Genomic DNA, 20,100 nt, shown 5'->3' on the forward strand with positions numbered 1-20,100 from the left:
TTGTCCTGTGTGCTTGGCCTATGCCTGGCAAGCGAGCGAGTGTATATGATTAAGGCTATGATGAGTGCTGCATGCCTGGTGTGGAATTGCCCCCTGCCACACACCCTGGTGGTGGCTTGCACGGTAGGGCGGATCGGAAAAATCGATTTTTTTCAAATCCATCTGGCCCATTGAAAAAAAGTTGTGGGACCGATCAAAAATAAGGCCTGAAAAATTTGAGACCTGTAGGTGAACCCCTGACCCTCGCTCAAATGCAATTTAGGGGGGGAAGGTCGAAATTCGAAAAATATAGTATTTTATGGTCATTTCCTATAGATTTTGCCGAGTTACTGCCCTTCAGGGCAAAAATTTCGTGCATTTTGACGTATCTTCCACCGTTTAGTCACAAAATGCCTAATTTGAGTCCGCGCCCGCGGAGATAATATTCCAACGCCCACGCAGCGTCGCGGATACAAGAGCCGCAGGCCGATCCCCTCCCCTCCCCGCTCACTTCTACCCCTCCCACGCCTCCAATACAGAAAAATGCATCCCGCGTATACTGCTAGGAGGTCATTTATCTTTGATAATATAAATCGGAAGATGGTAGAAGGTAATAAAGGAAGCTTAGTGAGACGACTTGTCCCTTATTAGGCGCCTCGTCGGGGTTAAACACATCGATGTTACCAACTTTTAGAGAAGTGATGAAATATTTTTAGATCCGAGAACGCAAGAAAGGAGCCTACGGTCCATGAAAAGGCCTCTCGAGTGGCTATAAAGGTGTGCGAACTATGGTGACCCTTCCCTTCCATTATGTGTGTGACTAAATGATTTAGCAGTACAAAAGGAAGTACTAAAACTTACGGAAAATGCGAATAGGCCAAACGTAGGGTTTTTGCTTAAGTACAAACCTGAAGCACTTTGGAAAGAACATTTGAAATTATGGGATATTTTTGCGTGTAAGTGCAAGAAGGAGCATAATGTTCCCCCCAATGAAGAAGTATGTTGAGAGACCAGCGGACGAAACTAAAGATGATGGCTGCAGAATTGAGTCCTAAAGAAACTCGACAAATGAGGAAAAAAAAGAGAATCGCCGGAGAGTGTTGAGTCAACATCGTCAATTCTTGTATGGGAAAATAGTATCAAAAATTTTCTTCATCAATTCATCCGAAGAAAATTAAACTGAAGAGATATCATCCGATTTTTATCTCTACTTTCCTCATCAAATAAAAATTCAGGACTAAACTCAAACTGGAACTTCTGCGAGGAAAATGCGTCTGCCAAATGTGATAGAGGTATATGCAAGAACCAAGAAACAGCAATGATCGTCCCCGCAACTTTAGTTGACGCAAAAATCATAACTTCGTAAGAAACATCCAAGGTAGTTTGCAAGAATTACTTACGTAGACAGAAAAAGATGCTAATTATTGTGAATACGAAAAGAGAGGTATCAAAGGTTGTCATCAAAGGGCTACGTTTTTATGGAGTGAAAGACTATACTTTTGTCTGATGAAAAAAGGCAAGAGCACTTATCAATCCAAGTTTAGAGGGGAATGTGTGATGTTAGTTGAAGAAACAGGGTCCCACTTTTGGGTTCGCCTCCCCAGTCGTAGGATTAGCAAAAGTTATAAAATCTGCGATTCTCGATTCCTTTCCGAGTGAAAATTAGATACACGAAAATAAAAAGGATTTGAATGCGATGGTGAATACCGCCCAAAAAGGAGGCATCATCCCTATGCTACAAGCATAATTCCAACATCCCTTGCTATGTGAGTAAACTCTTCTCGGGATTCCCACCGGGTTAATTTTTCCATAATGGCAAACGTTTCAAGCGCCGACTCGGGACTAATCATCAGGGATAAATTTCGTTGAATCCCGAGAAGAGTTTACCCACATCATTCGCCGGGAAAGTATCAAATCATATTTCATCCCTTACAGAGGTCTATTTGCTAATTGCACTAATTTGACTTAGATTTGCGGCACAAATATTGGGAGGGCAATCTAAGGACCGAATTTGCGTTGTTGCAAGTATTTGTTTGGCGGCCGATCCGAGATTTTTTAAAGTGCTGGATTTTAATATCAACTTTAAGGACTACTCGCTGATGACATATTGGAGAGAGACCACAGTACCTCCGGCTACATCTGACCTTAGGGCTGTGGATTTTCAAAAATCTGTTGATGAACATTCAGATTTGAAGTTAAATATTTCTTTTTATTATAGATACGGACGAGAGATTCGTGAAGATATTCACAAAAACTTTGTTGACAACAGCAAAAGACGAGGAATGACACTGATATAAGAAATACAGATTGGAAAGCAGGTAATTGAAAAATTCTTTCGTGATTGTTCATCCACAGACGATACTGAAACATTAAATATTTAGACTAACGAAGTAAGACGCATTTGGTGTGAATTTTGGTGCATTTGGCGCGTGGGAGAAGCTTGCGGGGAGGGGACGCGAGCGGCTTTCGCACAAAATCCATTTAATCATATCTGTCGGACAAAACCGAAATTGGAGCGCATATCCGAAGGTAGGACACCTTTATAGCCACTCGAGAGGCCTTTTCGTGGACCGTAGGCTCCTTTCTTGCGTTCTCGGATCTAAAAATATTTCATCACTTCTCTAAAAGTTGGTAACATCGATGTGTTTAACCCCGACGAGGCGCCTAATAAGGGACAAGTCGTCTCACTAAGCTTCCTTTATTACCTTCTACCATCTTCCGATTTATATTATCAAAGATAAATGACCTCCTAGCAGTATACGCGGGATGCATTTTTCTGTATTGGAGGCGTGGGAGGGGTAGAAGTGAGCGGGGAGGGGAGGGGATCGGCCTGCGGCTCTTGTATCCGCGACGCTGCGTGGGCGTTGGAATATTATCTCCGCGGGCGCGGACTCAAATTAGGCATTTTGTGACTAAACGGTGGAAGATACGTCAAAATGCACGAAATTTTTGTCCTGAAGGACAGTAACTCGGCAAAATCTATAGGAAATGACCATAAAATACTATATTTTTCGAATTTCGACCTTCCCCCCCTAAATTGCATTTGAGCGAGGGTCAGGGGTTCTACGAGCGAGCGAGGGTCGAGGGTCAGGGACCTACAGGTCTCAAATTTTTCAGGCCTTATTTTTGATCGGTCCCACAACTTTTTTTCAATGGGCCAGATGGATTTGAAAAAAATCGATTTTTCCGATCCGCCCTATTGCACGGTACTTCATCAGTGGTGTCATAGTGCCGTAACGCACCGGAACGCTACTCCGGCACTGGTTAACAAAAGACAATATCAAGCAATGTCAAATAACACTTTTATCAATTTTATTACCTCAATTTCTAATACATACTTTCGCAACCGAAACAAAATATGGTAATAAAATGTAAATAATAACTTGTAATAAAAAACACAGAGTAATACTTCACTTCTAAAAAGAGTTTAGGAAAGTGCGTTCCGGCATTGCTAATTTTGCCACGACGTCAGTGTACTTAGTAGAAGTATTCAGTGGCACAGATGTCTCACGTTCCGGTGTCTTCTCTAACAGATATAATCGACCACCGCGCTGCATTGCGTGAGCCTCTAATGCTGAGCTCTCCGAAAGTTTATATAATGGTAAGGGTGAGGATGATGGCTTGCATGCCTCATAATTTCGACGAATTTCGTGTGATTACTCAGATTACTATTGTTCCGGCCCGTTTCACCGGTCCAACAGGAGGCGTCATCTGGATAGGGGACACAGCCATTATGTCATGGGCCGAACCCTCAGGGTTGATGAAGGCATATGGGCAACTTTCGGCTGGCCCATTGTGCAGCGATGCAGGGAAACTTCTATAGTGGTCAAAGCTAGGAAAGTTGAGGGATCACTATGGGAATTGCCGACCACAGTTTTTTTTAAGGATGACGATTATGAAATTAATGTCGAAAAACGAAAATGATGAAGTGGACTCAATATGTCAGGAATCCGGGAATTAAACCGTAGACCTTTGGCTTTCTATGTTTTAATTGCATTGGGAATCATGGAACATAGTAGTGGCTTGAGCAGTAAGCCAAAGGTCCTACGCCTGGTTCTATGATGATGGCCGCTGAATAGAGGTGATCGTTTAAGCAGGTTTCGCTGTCTACCGGGGTTTCGATAGCGATCAGAATGGTGAGCAGTGGCGGATCCAGGATAGGGACACGGGGGCGAACCTAATTGGGGGTTTACCTCCCAGCAGTAGCGGGGGTCCGAAAAAAATTAGGTACCATTCTATATAGTGTGAATTGGATACCTAAAGGGGAGGCTATAGCCACCCCTGGCCCCTCTCTGGATCTGCCACTGTGTTGTAATATACCAAAAGCGTGTAAAGTTGGCCCAAAGTTTAGAGATAGTTTGTAATTCGTTAAAAAGTAGGTAAATATATATCGGAAAATATAAAAAAATAATTTTGTACGAAGTGGCAACCTCCAAAAATTTCTATTTTATCTAGTGTGTGTTTCGACCAATTGGAGGTACCTTATTTCCGTCTTTTTTTCACAATCATTAGTGTACAATGTAATGTTTCAAGCCCGCCGCGTGAACGGCGGTGAAATTTACATGAGTTACCATGAGGAAAAATTCACCTGGACCAGGAATCAAACCACGGACCTTTGGCTTTCCGGGGCACTGCGTAGGCAATAACCATAAGCCACCCCCATAGATTCTCCTCTGATATTTGCACGGGCCCTCTCAAATCTTATCATAGTCTTCCTAGTGGAGGCGAGCGCGCGGCGGCAACCGTAATGGAGGTAGGGTTCAGTCAAAAAGTGCCCTTAAATTGGGCCCCATGCGCCCTCTCAGGACGACCGTGAGAAAAAGGCAGTTGGTAGTGGTTGAAGTTCGTTACCCTCGTGGTTTTCACGGGGAGGCAATTATTCCGCGAAGCAAATAGCAAGAATAAGAGGAGGGTCATTTATTTTTTTCGCGCAACACGTAAGAAAGGGGAATCGCATGAGAGAGAGAGAGAGAAATTCAAGGGAAGAAGGAAAGTTTTTTTCTTCAGGGGAGGGTGGGGAGAGCTGGCCCCATGGTCTCTAAATATGAAGGCGACACGATCCTTTAGATAACATCGGAAGATATTCAGATACTTCATTGGGACTACCTAAATCTTCCCTTGGATATAAAAAAGGCTGTAAATTATTTGTGAGGATTGTTTTTATGTTTTGGGGAACAATAAAACTTGTTTTATTATATCATGTCATATTATGTACTGAATGCTCACATTTTAGATCGGGAACTTGATATGGCTACACAGTCCTCTTTTCCTTTCAATCTTCATAATGTAAGGATTTTGGAGGGCATCAAAGAGCCCTCAGATTAGATTATCCGTTATTTTTGTATTTTTTTCCTAACTGTAAGCGTACTACTTTCAAAAACGTTTGTCGAAATATTGCAGTTCAAACCCCTTCAATCACTTACTCAGCGCTTCAACTAAAATGTTGGTTTGGCTGAGTTGTTTTGGTAGAGCATACCCCAGACTAAGCCACGGGTGTGCTGTGGGGATTTTTATTGGGGATGTTGTAACGCTTCACCTGAGATGGTAAAATTTTTTAAAACTTTGTCATTCCACGTACATTTAAATACACATTTTTTTCATCTCACTATGTTAAGTCGATTCCATGAACTCACGCCCAACGAATTATTTCACCTGAGAAATGAACCCGGAATCTTCATTACAGTAGCGATACACATAATTAACTCGGCCACAAATTTATCTTTAATTGGCTATGGGGCATTATAAAAATGCATCAAGAGATGCATTTAAAATATTTTGAGCTCTATTTTTTATACCTGAGAGAAAACATAAAATGCCTGAGGAGGACGCATGCTACCCGCTTGATCCGTCTTTTTAGGAGACGGATTACTCCCTTCATACTCTTACGTATCATATTGGAATTTTCAGGTACATCGTTTTCAACATTTGCCGGTAAGTCAAATTTGAAAATAGTTCCTTTGAATTGTTTTTTCACTTATCATATTTTTTTTATAAATACAAGCGTTGAACAGGGTCTACTATGCTTACCATGAAAATTGCAGGATGAAATCATATTTTTTACACGATTTTTCCGTTACCAAAAAAGACCAGTCGCGAGGGAGGCATTATGTGTCTTTTTTAACTTTCTTAACAATAGCCAAAATACCAACAAATACGTAGTAACATCGGCAGTGGCGTAGCCAGGGATGGTCCGGCGTGTCCGGACCCTCCCTCCCCCCCCCCCCCGAAATATAAAAACGCAATTATTTTTCTTCATAAAAGAAAACAAAATATTGAAAAATCATGAATTCACAATATATTTCTTCAACAAATGAAGTTATTTCGATTATGAAAAGTGTTCGTTTAAAACCGTATACTTAGTACCCTGTTATTCAAAAGTATTCACCCCTGGTTTTGGACTCTCCCCCCCGAACGAAATTCCTGCCTACGCCACTGGATATGGGGCAAGCATCGTTGTCGTTCTGGCCAGAAAAGTGTCGGAGGCAGGAAGCCATCGCAATTTATGTTGCCATTTTTTTTCTCCCACATTTCCCACCACTTCATTTCTGACCATACCGAGTGGGATTGTATTTGTAAAAGCGTAAAGAGTAGGTGCGTACACCGGAAGTAACCAGCGCCGTAACTTCCGGCAACCCTTTTATGTTCGGCCCACGGCGAAGGAAGCCCAATCAGATGGACTTCTGGGTTTTCTTTTTTTTTGGGTGGCGGGGGTGGGAGGACAAAGCAGTTAGGAAAGAGCGAAGGGTGTGTACAGCAATACATCATGGGTAAAAGAGAGAGAAAGAGTAGCGAAGCGAAAAGTAGAGGAAAAAAGTTTGGGAATGGCTAAACTCGTTCAGGTGGTTCGAATTCGCGTTAGCCAAAGTGGGAAGAAATATGAGTGTTAGCGAGGACGTATTCCTCGCGGAAAAAGATTTTAAATTCGTTCTTTCGAACACCGAGCTTTAGACGTACCATTGAATCTCAACTGAAATTTTTCTGAGCTGTTTACCGGAAAAATTCTTTGTGGAAGATTAGGACGGTTGGGTTTCTTTACACCTTATAGACGTGATGAAAGATGGGCAGCAATGAGGCTGAAAGTGAGTTTTTCTGTAGAAAGTTTCACCCTAAAACCGGCTGCTTGGATATACGCGGATTTACCCCGGCATCTGGATTTTAATAGAGTTGATCCGACGACTGAAGAATATATCCTTTTCATGAAAATATTTTCATCATTCATTCATGATTATGCTTCATTGACTGACGGCCAAAAAAATAGGCATTCTGTGCTATAGTTTATAGAAAATTCATTTGAAAATCCGAATTTATCCTCCAGGATTTCAAATTATATAAGCTGAGGAAAAACGTTAAATAATTCTAGAAAATATTTGCCCTTTTTCTAAAGTTGGTATAATGTTCGTTGTACTTAAAAAAAAACTTAGGCCCAAAGCGACTTTTAACCAATTTACACTGTTGTTGAAGTCAAATCACGTTCATTGCATGAAAATTGTGTTTGAATGGGGGACTAAAATATATCAAAAAAATTCCAGCTTAAACACGTGGCTATTAAATTATCTACATTTTGATTACGTTCCCTTGTTTTGCACATTAATCTCGATGTATCTAATCTCTGGGAAGCGTGGAAGCCTAATGGGTAGAGTGCTTGGATGCTGACCATAGGGTCGTGGGTTTAAATCTCGTGTGGAGTCTTTGGACATCCCACTATTTTAACGTCGAAGTGTGAGGTATTATTTGATTGTGATTTCCATTTATATATTTTTACGGGAGATTGGCAAATGATGTCGGTCAGAATGGTGATGTCGATGGAGAGGAAATCCACATGGTTGGGGAAGACTGGGTTGCCAACAGGTCTGTCCATTTGCACCATTGAAGGCAGGTGGTTTCGACGGTTGGGAAACATTTTTGGGGGTCGAGAATGGGTTGAAACAATCCTTCGTCGGCATTTGTGCTTGGGAGTTCAAAGCTTCAGTCGACGGAGGGGACGATGCGTGTAAATTTATGTGTTCTCTGACGTACTCTTTTTATATGTGTTTTTCCCTCATGTATTTCCTGAGGAGTAGTGAACGCTGTATCGTTTATGTTATGAGAACGACTTCGCAGCAGCATAATTGTGGGGCGGTAGACTTCTAGCCCCTGATCTTCTTTTTTTGAAGCGCGAATAGCGTAGCTATCGCTACAAATAAAATAATGCTAAAATTAAAGAATAATGAAATCATAAACATTTATCGGAAATTATGCTGATGGGTTATAAATAATGCATATTTCCCTCCCCCTCCTCGCGTTAAAATGGAATTGAACATGCAGATTAGAACAAGAGTCATTACGATAAAGTTTAGGTTGCTTTCTGGCTCTATCATTTGCGTTAAAATTGATCTTCTGTGGAATTAAGCTTTCACTGCAAATGCATACATTACTTGCTATGAATTAGGGAGCACTAATAGAGACGATATAAGTGGATAGGTGTTCAGGATCAGTTAAATGGAAAGGAAGATGGCGAAAAAATGTTTTAATAAAAAAACTGCATATCTTAACGTAAATAGTGGTCAAATACCTCCGGTGCTTGACGGTTTTCTGTGACCATTAACGGGAGAAAACTCAAGATAAATCCTCACAGTCTGTTATTGGAGATGTATCTATATAAACCATTGCCCCAAATATCTGGTGGTATACCGGAGCATAGTGTACATGTATTGGAACATATTCTTGCAATTTGTATGCTCTACCTCGTGTTTCCTTTCCCCTTCCGTTTTAATAGGATTGTCCATGTTGGATCTATCTTGCCATCTAGTAAATTTGCTCCCATATCCTTTCTGATATTGTTTATTCCCTTGACTTAAGAGGGAGACTCTCTTATTACCTGAATGTCTTCACGTGAACTGTGGTTTAAAGTGAACTGTGGTCTGTGTTAGCGGTTAAAAAATACCGTTTAGATGTAATTTTTTATAATCGAGGAATAAAAGTTTTACCCGTACCCGTTCCATATGCTTCGTTTAACTCGGGAATGGCGGTGTGGGAAAGAGCATAGGACTTGGATTAGGCATGCATAGTTTTTTTTTCCCCGGGTCTCTATGCGTTATTCATGGGACGTGTTCTCCGCCCACTGCGGTGGAGTTGCCGAGATAAAATTGACCAGCACCCACCTGGTGTCTCAGGTAGACATGCATTTCTGGGCTCAAGTTATGGAGGATTCCCTAAAGCGATAGGTCTGATTCTTTCCTAAGGGATTAGACGACATTTAAGAGGACGCAACACTCCCTTCGTGTTTTGTCTTTTTTAGTGACGCTTTACTCCTTTAAAATTTAACCTCTCATCTCAAACTTTTCTGGGCTTTTACAGTTAACCTTGTCAACAGTCGCATGCATTTCAAAAATGAAAATTTTACCTCCGTGTTACTACTGAGGTAAATTTTTCATGTTTAGGACAGAAGCAAATGTTGATAAACCCTGTTGACTTGACTTGAATATGATGGCTTAAGTTTTGAAAAAGTAATACTTCACGAAGAAAGTGGAGTAGTGCTGTGATTCTAAGTCCAGTAGTCTCTTGAAATACGATATGGATTTCAAGTAAGCTACCTACACGAATCGTATTTTACTTAACTTGTTCTATTGTATTAAAAACAATTTTCCTGCTATCGATTGCGCTTATTTACTATTCGTCAGTTAATAATTCGTCAATTTATTTATTAATTCGTCGGTGCTTACAAAACTTTCACCTTGCGAAATGGCCTCGGGTATGTCTTATTACATTTTTTCTAGCGTGGAGAAACTTTGATCGAGTCATAACTTTTGGTATTGGTCATAACGTTGGTCTTACACGGGGATCTTAACTACTCTTCGAAAACAGTGCAGTGGGGTAGCCAGAAATTTGATTCGGGGGGTCCAAAACCAGGGGGGAAATGTTTGCAAAACAAGGTACTAAATAGAGGGTTTTAAATTAATTTAAACAATTTTCATAATAAAAAAACTTCATTTTCGATTAAATATTTTGTAATTTCATGATCTTTCGATATTTTGCCTTATTTTATGAAGCAAAATAATTATGTCATTTTATTTCGGAGGGGGTCCGGACCCCCCTCGCTACGCCTCTGGCAGTGGGTAAAGTAAGTGTAGAATATCCTTACACTTGAATTGGGGCGTAAATGTGGATGTACTAGCTCACCTTTTGGTAGTATAAATTGGATGTCATGTTCTCGTCTTCACTCCTTGTGCAACCACTCCAGAAGATCGTTATCCTCTTGATATGGTATTTGGAAGCTCTCGACAGCTGAGTTTATTTGCGCCATGATGTAAGGTAAAGAATGGAAGGGTGGCGATAAAACGGGCGTCAACAAAAGCCCATCTTATGATCTATGATATAAAAGAATTACAATAGGGTAGTTTCCTTCATCAAAGAAAACGAAAGGCATTGATTGCGATTCGTTACCCACCACTAGTGTATTCATAATATACAAATTATTTCGTTTTAGAAATACCGGTTTAGACGAAAGGCAATGGTCCATTTTTATCCTTATTTGAAAAGGGCCAGATTGGCGCCCATGCGATGCCACTCCACGTGTCGTCACAGGGACCTAGTTTCTATACGAGAAGATAGGAGTTATACATCGTCTGAGGTTACCAATGCATGCATGAGGCGCAGAGCTCAGGAAAACATGTCTTAATAATCACTTATTAAAACTGGCTAAGGTCGGAAAGTTTTCTTCAATTGATAAGGTATTAATAATCCTTATTTAAGCCAAGCGCTACCAGCCAGCAAGGTACTCAGCTACCCGCTAGCAGCCTGCGTCGTATCAGCGCTAAGCCTCGCCTCAAGGTCACCTCACTTGCGGAAGCGGGAACCAGAAATACGTCACACGGAGAGATTTCCCGGCATTCTTACTTACGCGTCGCGTTTTCGCGCGCTTGAAAATTTTCACTTTTCATTTAATCGCGAAAAATTGATATCGTCATTTAAAAATCAAAAAGCGTGAAATACGTACTCCAGGAGTAATAATCTTTCGATTTAGGCAGTAAAAAAATAATAGGAAACCACCCTATTGTGGTTCCGCTTTGTTAGGCAATGCAAGCGGACCCGCAAGGGGGGGCACGCGCCCCCATATGTATGCGCCTCTACAAAAGCCTGCTATTAACGGAAGGACTGATCAAATGAATTGCTCTCCACAAAGTACTCAAACAAGAATAGGGCAGTATCAGAAAAATATCCAATACCGCCGAGCTATCTTGTTTGATATACCTCGTGTCCTAACGCATTCCCATTCGTACGGCGGCTTCCTAACTTTCTCATCTTCTTCGTACGCAGATTCCCATGAATAATGTATGTTTTTTTCGGATTCACGTCCCTATGTTTTTTTTCCATCCCATTTTTTCCACGCGGGCGCCAACAGCACCTGCTCATCTTGCCGCAGGCGAGTCGAAGGGCGTCTATTTTCGATTGAAGTGCCTCAACCCATCTGGAGTTCGTATGCATTTATTTATATTTCGCAAACATTCATTCTTAAAATTCGTGTTCCGAAAGATAGGTAAGTTTGAATTTGACTCTCTCCATGTCCACTTCTCTCAATTCTATCGTCTGCAGTACCAGTTCAATTGAGTCGGTTGGTAGCGTGGATTGAAATGATAGCACTATCGATCGAATAAAAAAAGCCGATCTGGACAACTAGATTCAAGCGCCACTTTCCGAGCAATTTTTGACCTTTCATGCGAAGTTTTCAGCTCAAATCTTTTTGGATGACGCATCTTTGGCTTGGATTGTGTACAGTTGGAACTTTTTGTGTTCTTGATACCTAATTTAGTTTAGAGACCCAAGCGTCGTTTAAAATGTAGACATAAAAGTTTTTCGCCCTTCGCCAGCTTTTCTTTTGCAGTAAAAATGGATATAATTAAACGTTTCCTACATAGTATGATCCTTGAAGGATAATTCCAGTACAGTGTGTGCGCATTCTCTTATGTCAAAATGAATTTCAAAATTTCAAGTTCTTTTGAAAATACTTGGGGTAAGGAAAGAGACATTTTGGAAATGATCTCCGAGTGTTGCGTTCCATTTTTATTTAGCGTTGAGGAATACTGGTGAATGAAAAATCGATAAGTTAAAGTTATAGTTAAAGTTTTTAGTTAGAAAAAATGGCTCATTTTTTCATAGGATTTAAACTTTTTTATTCTCAACTAGGGATGGACGAATCCAGGACTTTTTTCGGATCCGGATTCGGATCGGATCCTTGATTTTCGGAGCCGGATCTTTCGGATCGGATATTTTCGGATCCAAATGCATTTTCAAATTCCTGACGCTGAGATTCCCCCGATGATTGTTCAATCTCTTGGGAAGAGTCACACTATGTGCCAGTCGTATTTTGCCTTTTTTATTTCCCACGGATGAAATTCTCCTACGTAAACTCTGCGTGAGCTTTCAAACAAAACGGATCATGAGTAAGACAAAATCGCATGTGACGGCGCATTCCAAGAGAGAATCGGAAGTCTTTCCACCCTTATGGAGAGTTGCATTCACTGAAGCTATTATTTAAAATTTCGGATCCAGATCCGATGTCTTCCGCGACTTTGGATCCGATGTATCCGATGAAGGGCAATATCCGCGGATATTTGGATCTGAGGTATCCGATCCGACCATCCCTATTCTCAACCATTTAGTTTATTGTGAAGAATTTTTTCTTGAAGGTGGATAAAAGGAGAAATTTTGAATACAGTGATCGAGGATGTGTAATTTTTGAGAATTATAGAGGAGAGATTGCGGGGTATTTTTTGGTAGGAGTTAAGGTGAAGTCTGTATTGGTGATTGTTTAGGCGATGCAATATTAGTTGTCGTTGGTATCGTATTGGGAACTGTTTCTCAAGAATGAATCTTGATTGACTGCTTGATATTCCTCGAGAAACGTTCGCAACTCCCTTGCATGTTCTGCACTTACTACTTTGGCATCATTAAGGAATTACTTTTGGTTTGATAAATCACACTTTTTAAGATTTCAAATGGCTTTGTTTAGCATGTAGATTTATCTTTTTTTGCGTGGAATCATTAATCGAAGTTAATTCGTACTCTTATTTCTGCCATGTGTGGCTTCAGAGTTATTTATAATTAAATTCGAAAACAAATTAATGAATGTGTTTTTTAAATATTGAATTTATTCGTTAAATATTTGTTTTGCGGAAAAATATCTTTGAGTTTTTGCGAATGGAAATCATCTGGCGAAACTCTAACGGCTTTTTCCTATCCATAAAGCGGACAGTTGTAAGAAAAGAGGAGTCGTGAGGTCGTTCCAGTTGGTAAGTGACCAAATGGCGAACACACACTTCCAGGAGCATCTGCTGTTGACCTAGTACCCTGATTGCACGAGTGGCGTGTATCTCTGGGTGGCTGGATAGAATTGGCAAAGTTTTAGACGTGGAGAACGCCAGGACTAGTGCCTCGCTATTAATTGCCTGAGCAACTGACCGGAAGGTTCTGGGAAGACGTACAAGTGATAGGCGAGTCATTCATTCGAATGGGAGCCGGTTATGTTGCCAAGATACAATCCCATTCATTGATCCTCTTCTCCCTACTCTTGGACCACTCATCCTTAAGTCGCACTCTTCACAGTTGGTTATAGGAAGAACGAAAGACGTGAGGACGATTACAATGTCAATTTTCTTGCAGTACATATTTCATTTTTATGTCCATGTAACTCTTAATAGCATTAATGGATTTTAAGCACGGGTGTTTGCACAAACATTTTAATTGGCGATTTTTCCGCTTTAAAAAATTGAATTACTGGCATTTTTCATTGGTTTCACTGATGATGAACCAATGAAAGTCTTAGTTAATGAGTCTTTTAGTAAAACTTGAGCACATGAAATACAATGATTCAAAACGTCAAAATGAAATACAATATTTCAAAACGTTTTTGACTTAACTTTTTTATGTAAGGCTACTGAGCGTCCCTTGAATAATTTTTTTGGCACCCGAAATCGCAGCAATATTCCACAATTTCGCTAATGGTAAGCAAGTCACGCGACACAATACCACATTAACACTGTGGCGCTTGAGGTATATTGGGAGCAATCTAATGACATCACCTTGCATTCTACTTTTATCCTTAATCAAAGTTCCTTCCCAATGAAACGTATTACCTAAGCTGTCGGTGGCCGCCTACTCCAAATGCCGTGCCCTATTTTTTAATAGGGAACGGATAAATCGGTAGTAATTGTTTTTCGCTTTTATTTATCTTCCCCTTTCGTCTATCGAGCTCTCCTTTAATGAATTGCTATTTCTTGTCTCAGTGTACGACCCTATTCCGAGGTCCTTTGCTAATACGGTCGACTGTGCAGGCCACCATAGATCCCTTTATTTTCTCGGCAGTGGATCGGAAGGAACTATAGACGCTACGCCCTTGTAGCCCATTCAAGAGCGGCGACTAAAGTAGGGATAAGAGGGCTTCTGGGAAGCTGCAGGTCGTGATTGTGAATTCCTCGGAGAGCTTAAGCCTCGCATGGCTGAGCAAGGGAAGTATTGGAACGCCTGATTTAACGGGTGAAGGTGAAACTCGCTCGCATGGATTACCACGTGAGCAAATTTTCACACGTAAGGTATATTTTTAATGGAAATCTTTTAGCAAGCTGCACTAAGAGAAATAACCCTGTGGATTGTTTAATACTGACCTCAGTTTTAATCCATTTTAACTATTCACTCTCTTGCGTGTGAAGAAAGAATTTTCGAATATTTGGTGGCCATTACTTCTCATCATCATTAGTCAACAATCCTAAGATTGGTTTGACGCAACTCTCCATTATTCTGTCCTATCCGCAAGCCTTTTCATAGCGACATATTTATACTCTTTTGCATCATTTGTAACCTGTCCTATATAATAACTCATTCGGGGCTGTTTCTTACCCTTTTTCCGTTCCACCTGTCCTTCTACGATTGTTTTCATCAGGCCACCTTACCTCATAATCTGGCCAATTAAGTTGTCCTCCGTCTTCTCCTAAGGATTTTAGTAGACTTTTTTCGCACTGATCTTAGCACTTCCTCATTACTAACACGGTCAATTCATTTTATCTTCGCAATACTTATATTTAAGAGTCATAGTTTATTTTGAATTTACTTTTTATCTACATGCGAAGGTAGTGCTGCAACTTAATTGACATTCCCGTAGTTTTTCTCTGCAACATAACGTAGGATCGTAATTTAAAGATTTTCACGTCGCACGCGAGGAATATGCTACCTGACATCCTTTCCGAATGATAGCCGAATAATAATTATACTAGATCCAGTTTTCGCGATGAACCATCTCCAATGGTTACGTTTAATAGGAACTAAACTCATCTGTGCAAACTGATGCTATTTATCGGTACTATCCGGTTCTTCAAGTAATAATGCCACTACATCTCTTAGTATTCTATGATAATTACAATCGGGGAACAATGTTAGATAAATGCGCAAGAGTAAAATTTAGAAAAATTGTCCCATTTATATCTTCTTTCGGTATTTGGTAATTATGCCGATATATGACAGGCGGCTTTTTGCGAATATCTTTTTTAATATTCGGAGAACAATGTCCTAACCTTGTTTCTACGACTTACATATTGGAATTATCAAAGTGTCCTTAAATTTACACAGGCATGAAAGAGAGACGAGATGGTTACCATGGATCAAAGGAGCGAGTGACAGCGGGGGCGCGACAAACTAATCGAATCATCTGAAGCGAGTTCAAGGGTGATCCCTTCCTCTGTTTTGTGTGTGCAAGCGCCGTGAATACAGCCAGCACATGAGTGCCTATTTGAGCGGGGGCTGAGGGTTCGAATTCCCTCGCGATGTGTAATTTTTCGAAGCCTGTCGCGTGATCGGAGGCGTAATGTACATAAATTGCCACGAGAAAAAAATTCCCCTGGACCGGGATTTGAACCACGGGCCTTTGGATTTTCGGGCTACAGCGCAGGATCAGCGCTACGCTATCCAGGTTCCTGATATCCCATGGCAATTTTACAATGGCAATTGGCTCATGATACGTGATGTTAGCCTCTCGCGGTCCATCAAGAATGACAGCGCGAGGGAGAAAGGACTTCAATAAAGCCACAAGAGGTTGAAAGCGTCAAACCAGTGCTGAAGCTGCGATTGTCAGTGAAGTCCGTGGTTCGATTCGCTGAATCGGCTGAAGCTGTGTGCCTATATGAGCGAAGGTTCAAACCCCTTATCAAAACGTTTCGGAGATGCGGTTTCAATAGGGCGCCTCGCTTTCGATCGTATTTAGTGTATTTTTCGTGAGGTACCATTCGCGTAAAACTTACAGGGTGCGTTCCGATAGTAATGCAATTGAATTTCTTGCGCAAATGCTATAGGTTGGAGTGGGATCATACCACTTGGAGTAGGTGGGGTGGACGCTAAGCTTTGCCGCGAAACCAGTCTCTTTTCTCTCCAAGCTGTGGAAGCTGCAAGACGTTAGTAATTGTAAATATCTGCGCCCCGACCGTGTCACGAAAAAAATGGAATCGACGATCCAGCAAAGTTTAAATTTTGTGCTAAACGGAAAAATAAATCTCTCCAGTGGACAAACAACCCAGACGGCACAGAATCCTCCGTATCTAATTCGTATGCAGATAGTATCCATTGACGAAAAGCGACTGAGCGGTAGTCAATGGATACTATCTGCATTCGAATTAGATACGGAGGATTCTGTGCCGTCTGGGAAAATGATTCGTGAGATTTACGGGGACTCTGCTTTGTCCTACTCACAAGTTTTGTGGTGGTTAAAGGCCTTTAAGGTGGGCCGGGAAGAGGTTCACGCACAAAAAGGCAAGAATGAGCACATCAAAAGTGAAATCAGTGCTCATTGTCTTTTTCGACTGCAAAGGAGTGGTCCATGAGGAATTTAACAAAAGTTAACGCTGCCGATGATATAATCTGCTATAAAGAATCTGTAAAGGGTTTATACTATCTCATTTAAATTGTCAGGTTATATCTAGAGGAAATCCGTTTGTGCACTAGGGGTGAAAATTTCACGACTGAGAAAATTACTAAGATGAAATTGTCAAACTTTAGATCAAGAAAGTTGAAGTTGGAGTAAGGTAAAATTCTCATATTTGAGGGCCAAATATTGACCAGGGGACTAGTCTATTTATCCTGAAAATTTAAGCGAATTCACTCCTAAATGTACCTCCTCTTTAAATATCTCCTTAATGTAAATGACTGTTAGTATTACTGCATAACCTGGTAAATATGTCAGGTTATATATAATTGAGGAATAGGAATTCCTTCCGTGCATAAGTAGTGATACTTTTACTCCTGAGAAAATTTCTGAGATGAAATTTTCTAACTTTAGACGGAGGCAAAAGTTTAAGTGAGGTAAAATTCTCATATTTGAGACACAGGTAACTGTGCACAAGGTGAAAATCTAAGCGAATCTCCTCCGAAATGTACTCTTCTCCAAATAACTCCCCCCGGTAATTATTTCCGTGTGTACTGCTTTTTGGAAAGGAGCCCCAGCATCTCATCAGTATCTCTCAATTCTCTTCTTTTTCCCCGGCAACGATGGACCAACCCTATCGTCGCCTTTTCATGCACGCCCCCCCCCTCCTGCGTCGGTGACGTCGCTGCAACCTGCTGCTGCTCCCGAGATTACGACGATGAAGAGTAGTGGGCTCGCTAAATGCGATACATTGTGATAGGGGATGCTAATTTGATTACATGAGCAGAGACGCCGCCCGCCCACCTCCTACTCTCTTTCCGCCCCCGCGTCTGCGCACTTCCCAACCGAAGAATTTCATTCAGGACGAGCAGCTCTCGTTCTTAGCGTTAGAAGTATGCTAGGCATTAACTTAGGAACTAAGCATGGTGGCCATCAGTTGCACATGGAATACCCATGAGCATGGTATATGAAACGAACTTTTGTACCATGGCATTAATTTAGGTATGCTGCTGTAGGCCCCTTATGAGTCCCTTTTGAATCGGAAGACTTTTAAACAGGAAAACTCTTGCTAGACGAAGGGAACCCAGTTTACTACCTTTTTCATGAAATTGCTTAAGGTAATATATGAAATGTTGAGAAGCCAAGGGGTACAAGTGATATTTTTCTCAATAGAATTAGGTAAAGTTAATTTGTTAGAAGAAATACACAAAAACTTGGTTGCCATGGGATACGAGTGAGTCTCTGTTATGTGCTGACATCGAGTGGAGAAGCAAATGCACTACTAAGTATCTAATTGATTTCGTTTGTTTTCTATACCTAATTTCTGTACCTAACATACTTAGCATAGGAAAAAGAAATCACTTGTACCCCTTGGCTTCTCACCCACTCATATGAGATGAGGAGAGAAAGGAAATATGCCGAACTGAATGAGACAATAATATGGATTTAAGGACTAGTACGTCCGTAATGGTATGAAATGATGCACAAAGACATCATACTGCCTATTGTTCTTATGAGTGGACAGTGCGATATTTTTGTGTATCTTTTACCTAGGATGTTATACAATATCTCTACCGAAAAAGTTGCCTTCAGTAGTAAAGTAAGTTGATTCGACCTTAATGAATGAATGAATTCTACCCTACTCTAAATGTTGGATTGCTTTAATGAAATTCACGTTGACCATGGTCCAATGTGAGTAAACTTTGGAAATTTATGGACTGTTACTCTTACTCAATGGAAAGTTCTTGTTTTTTATTCGGAGACGATTTACGTACGGCGTGGCAACACTCAGCACGCTGAGGGAAAACAAACGAACGTTTCGTCGGTTAATTCCGAGGAAAAATTGGAGGAATTAATATGTCCATTTTGCGTAATGATAAAAGGCTCACTTCTAAACAAGCATCAGATGTTCATCAGGCTTCCGTCGCAATTTGTGTCCCTAGCAATTACGAATTCATTCGGTCTCCCGTTCACTAACATTTCGAGAGTGAATCACTTATCGGCACGCACGTCATCATGCCCATTTTTTTCATCTGCTCAGTGAAGTTTACTTATTTCGTATTGTCCATTTGCTGGAGGCAGGGAGCAGCTGTGAGGAGATTGGTCTATCCTACTTTAACGTGCGGCAACGATCATAATTTCTGGGACGAGCTGTTTTCATCGCAATTAGGACACGAAATATTTCATAATTCAAACAACTGATATTGAATTTTTTTGCGTGTCGTCGGGGGACAGAAATTCATTAAAAGTCATGAAATTTGCTTCTAGTGTTAAATGAATTTAGTCGAATTACTGCGTTTTGGAAACATTCATGGTATGATACCAACTAATAATTAATTTTGCGAGAAAGAATAACATTTTAAATCTCTCTTATTTGCTGACTATTTCCTTTATTTTCTTCCCGAGATCACGTATACCATAGTGCGACGGTAAACGGAAGGATATGTTTCGCGTCGTCTGAGAAAATCTCTTCTTCATATCATCCCTATCGCAAAATTCGTACCTGAGACCTAAAATTTATTCCAAAGGTATGACTTGTGTCACGTATCTAATCTTTCCATATTAATGGGACCTGGTCCGAATCTATGCTGCAGCGAAGAATTTCATTCCTTTTCAAGTAACTGAGGCAGGTGAGACGTAGTTGGAAATGACCTGACGGTCGAAATACCTCGTATATTATAGAATAAATTTGTGGAAAAAGTGCCATCTCTCTTTTTCATTAAAGCATCCCTTTTCGATTCTCTGTTGGAAAAAACCTTGATTTTTACATTCAATGCAGAAACGACGGAAAATTTTCCACAAACGGACCTACATATATTGCTATGGTGCAGTGAATTATTTCCTTTGACCTTTGTCCAAGAGCCAAAATCCGGGTGTACCGTATCCAACAGAAGGTCCTTCCCATAGCTTCGCCGCAATCTCGAATCACAGTAGTGGAAAAAGTAGCAAATTCAATGAAACTCATCCCCATGTATCTTCCTCGGACCATTATGAGATAAGAGAGAATTTAAATTAATCGATGTCGCAATGTTTATTTTCACAAAGCGTTTGTTTGCTCCGCTAAAGCAATAAAGTATGTTACCGAGAAAAGCATAGGTTCGATTCACTTTTCCTCGTATGCGTCCCGCGTCCCTTTTGTGAGAATATCATCTGCTGTCGTTGCGGTATTTTACGAAGAAATTAGTTTTTAGGACGCTTCGACGGTTGGTGATCATTTTCTCATATCATGAAATTATTTC

At 40.7% G+C, this 20,100-nt stretch overlaps 2 protein-coding genes across 4 annotated transcripts in view; one reads left to right on the forward strand and one right to left on the reverse strand.

The window, feature by feature from the left end:
- LOC124161995 overlaps positions 1-20,100 on the forward strand; it is a 317,004-nt gene that overhangs the window by 132,594 nt on the left and 164,310 nt on the right. The gene's annotated exons all lie outside the window — the stretch shown is intronic.
- The window catches only part of LOC124162990, a 171,588-nt gene that overhangs the window by 73,028 nt on the left and 78,460 nt on the right, over positions 1-20,100 (reverse strand). The gene's annotated exons all lie outside the window — the stretch shown is intronic.

Source organism: Ischnura elegans, chromosome 7 (assembly GCF_921293095.1).
Source record: "Ischnura elegans chromosome 7, ioIscEleg1.1, whole genome shotgun sequence".
Classification (NCBI taxonomy): domain Eukaryota; kingdom Metazoa; phylum Arthropoda; class Insecta; order Odonata; family Coenagrionidae; genus Ischnura; species Ischnura elegans.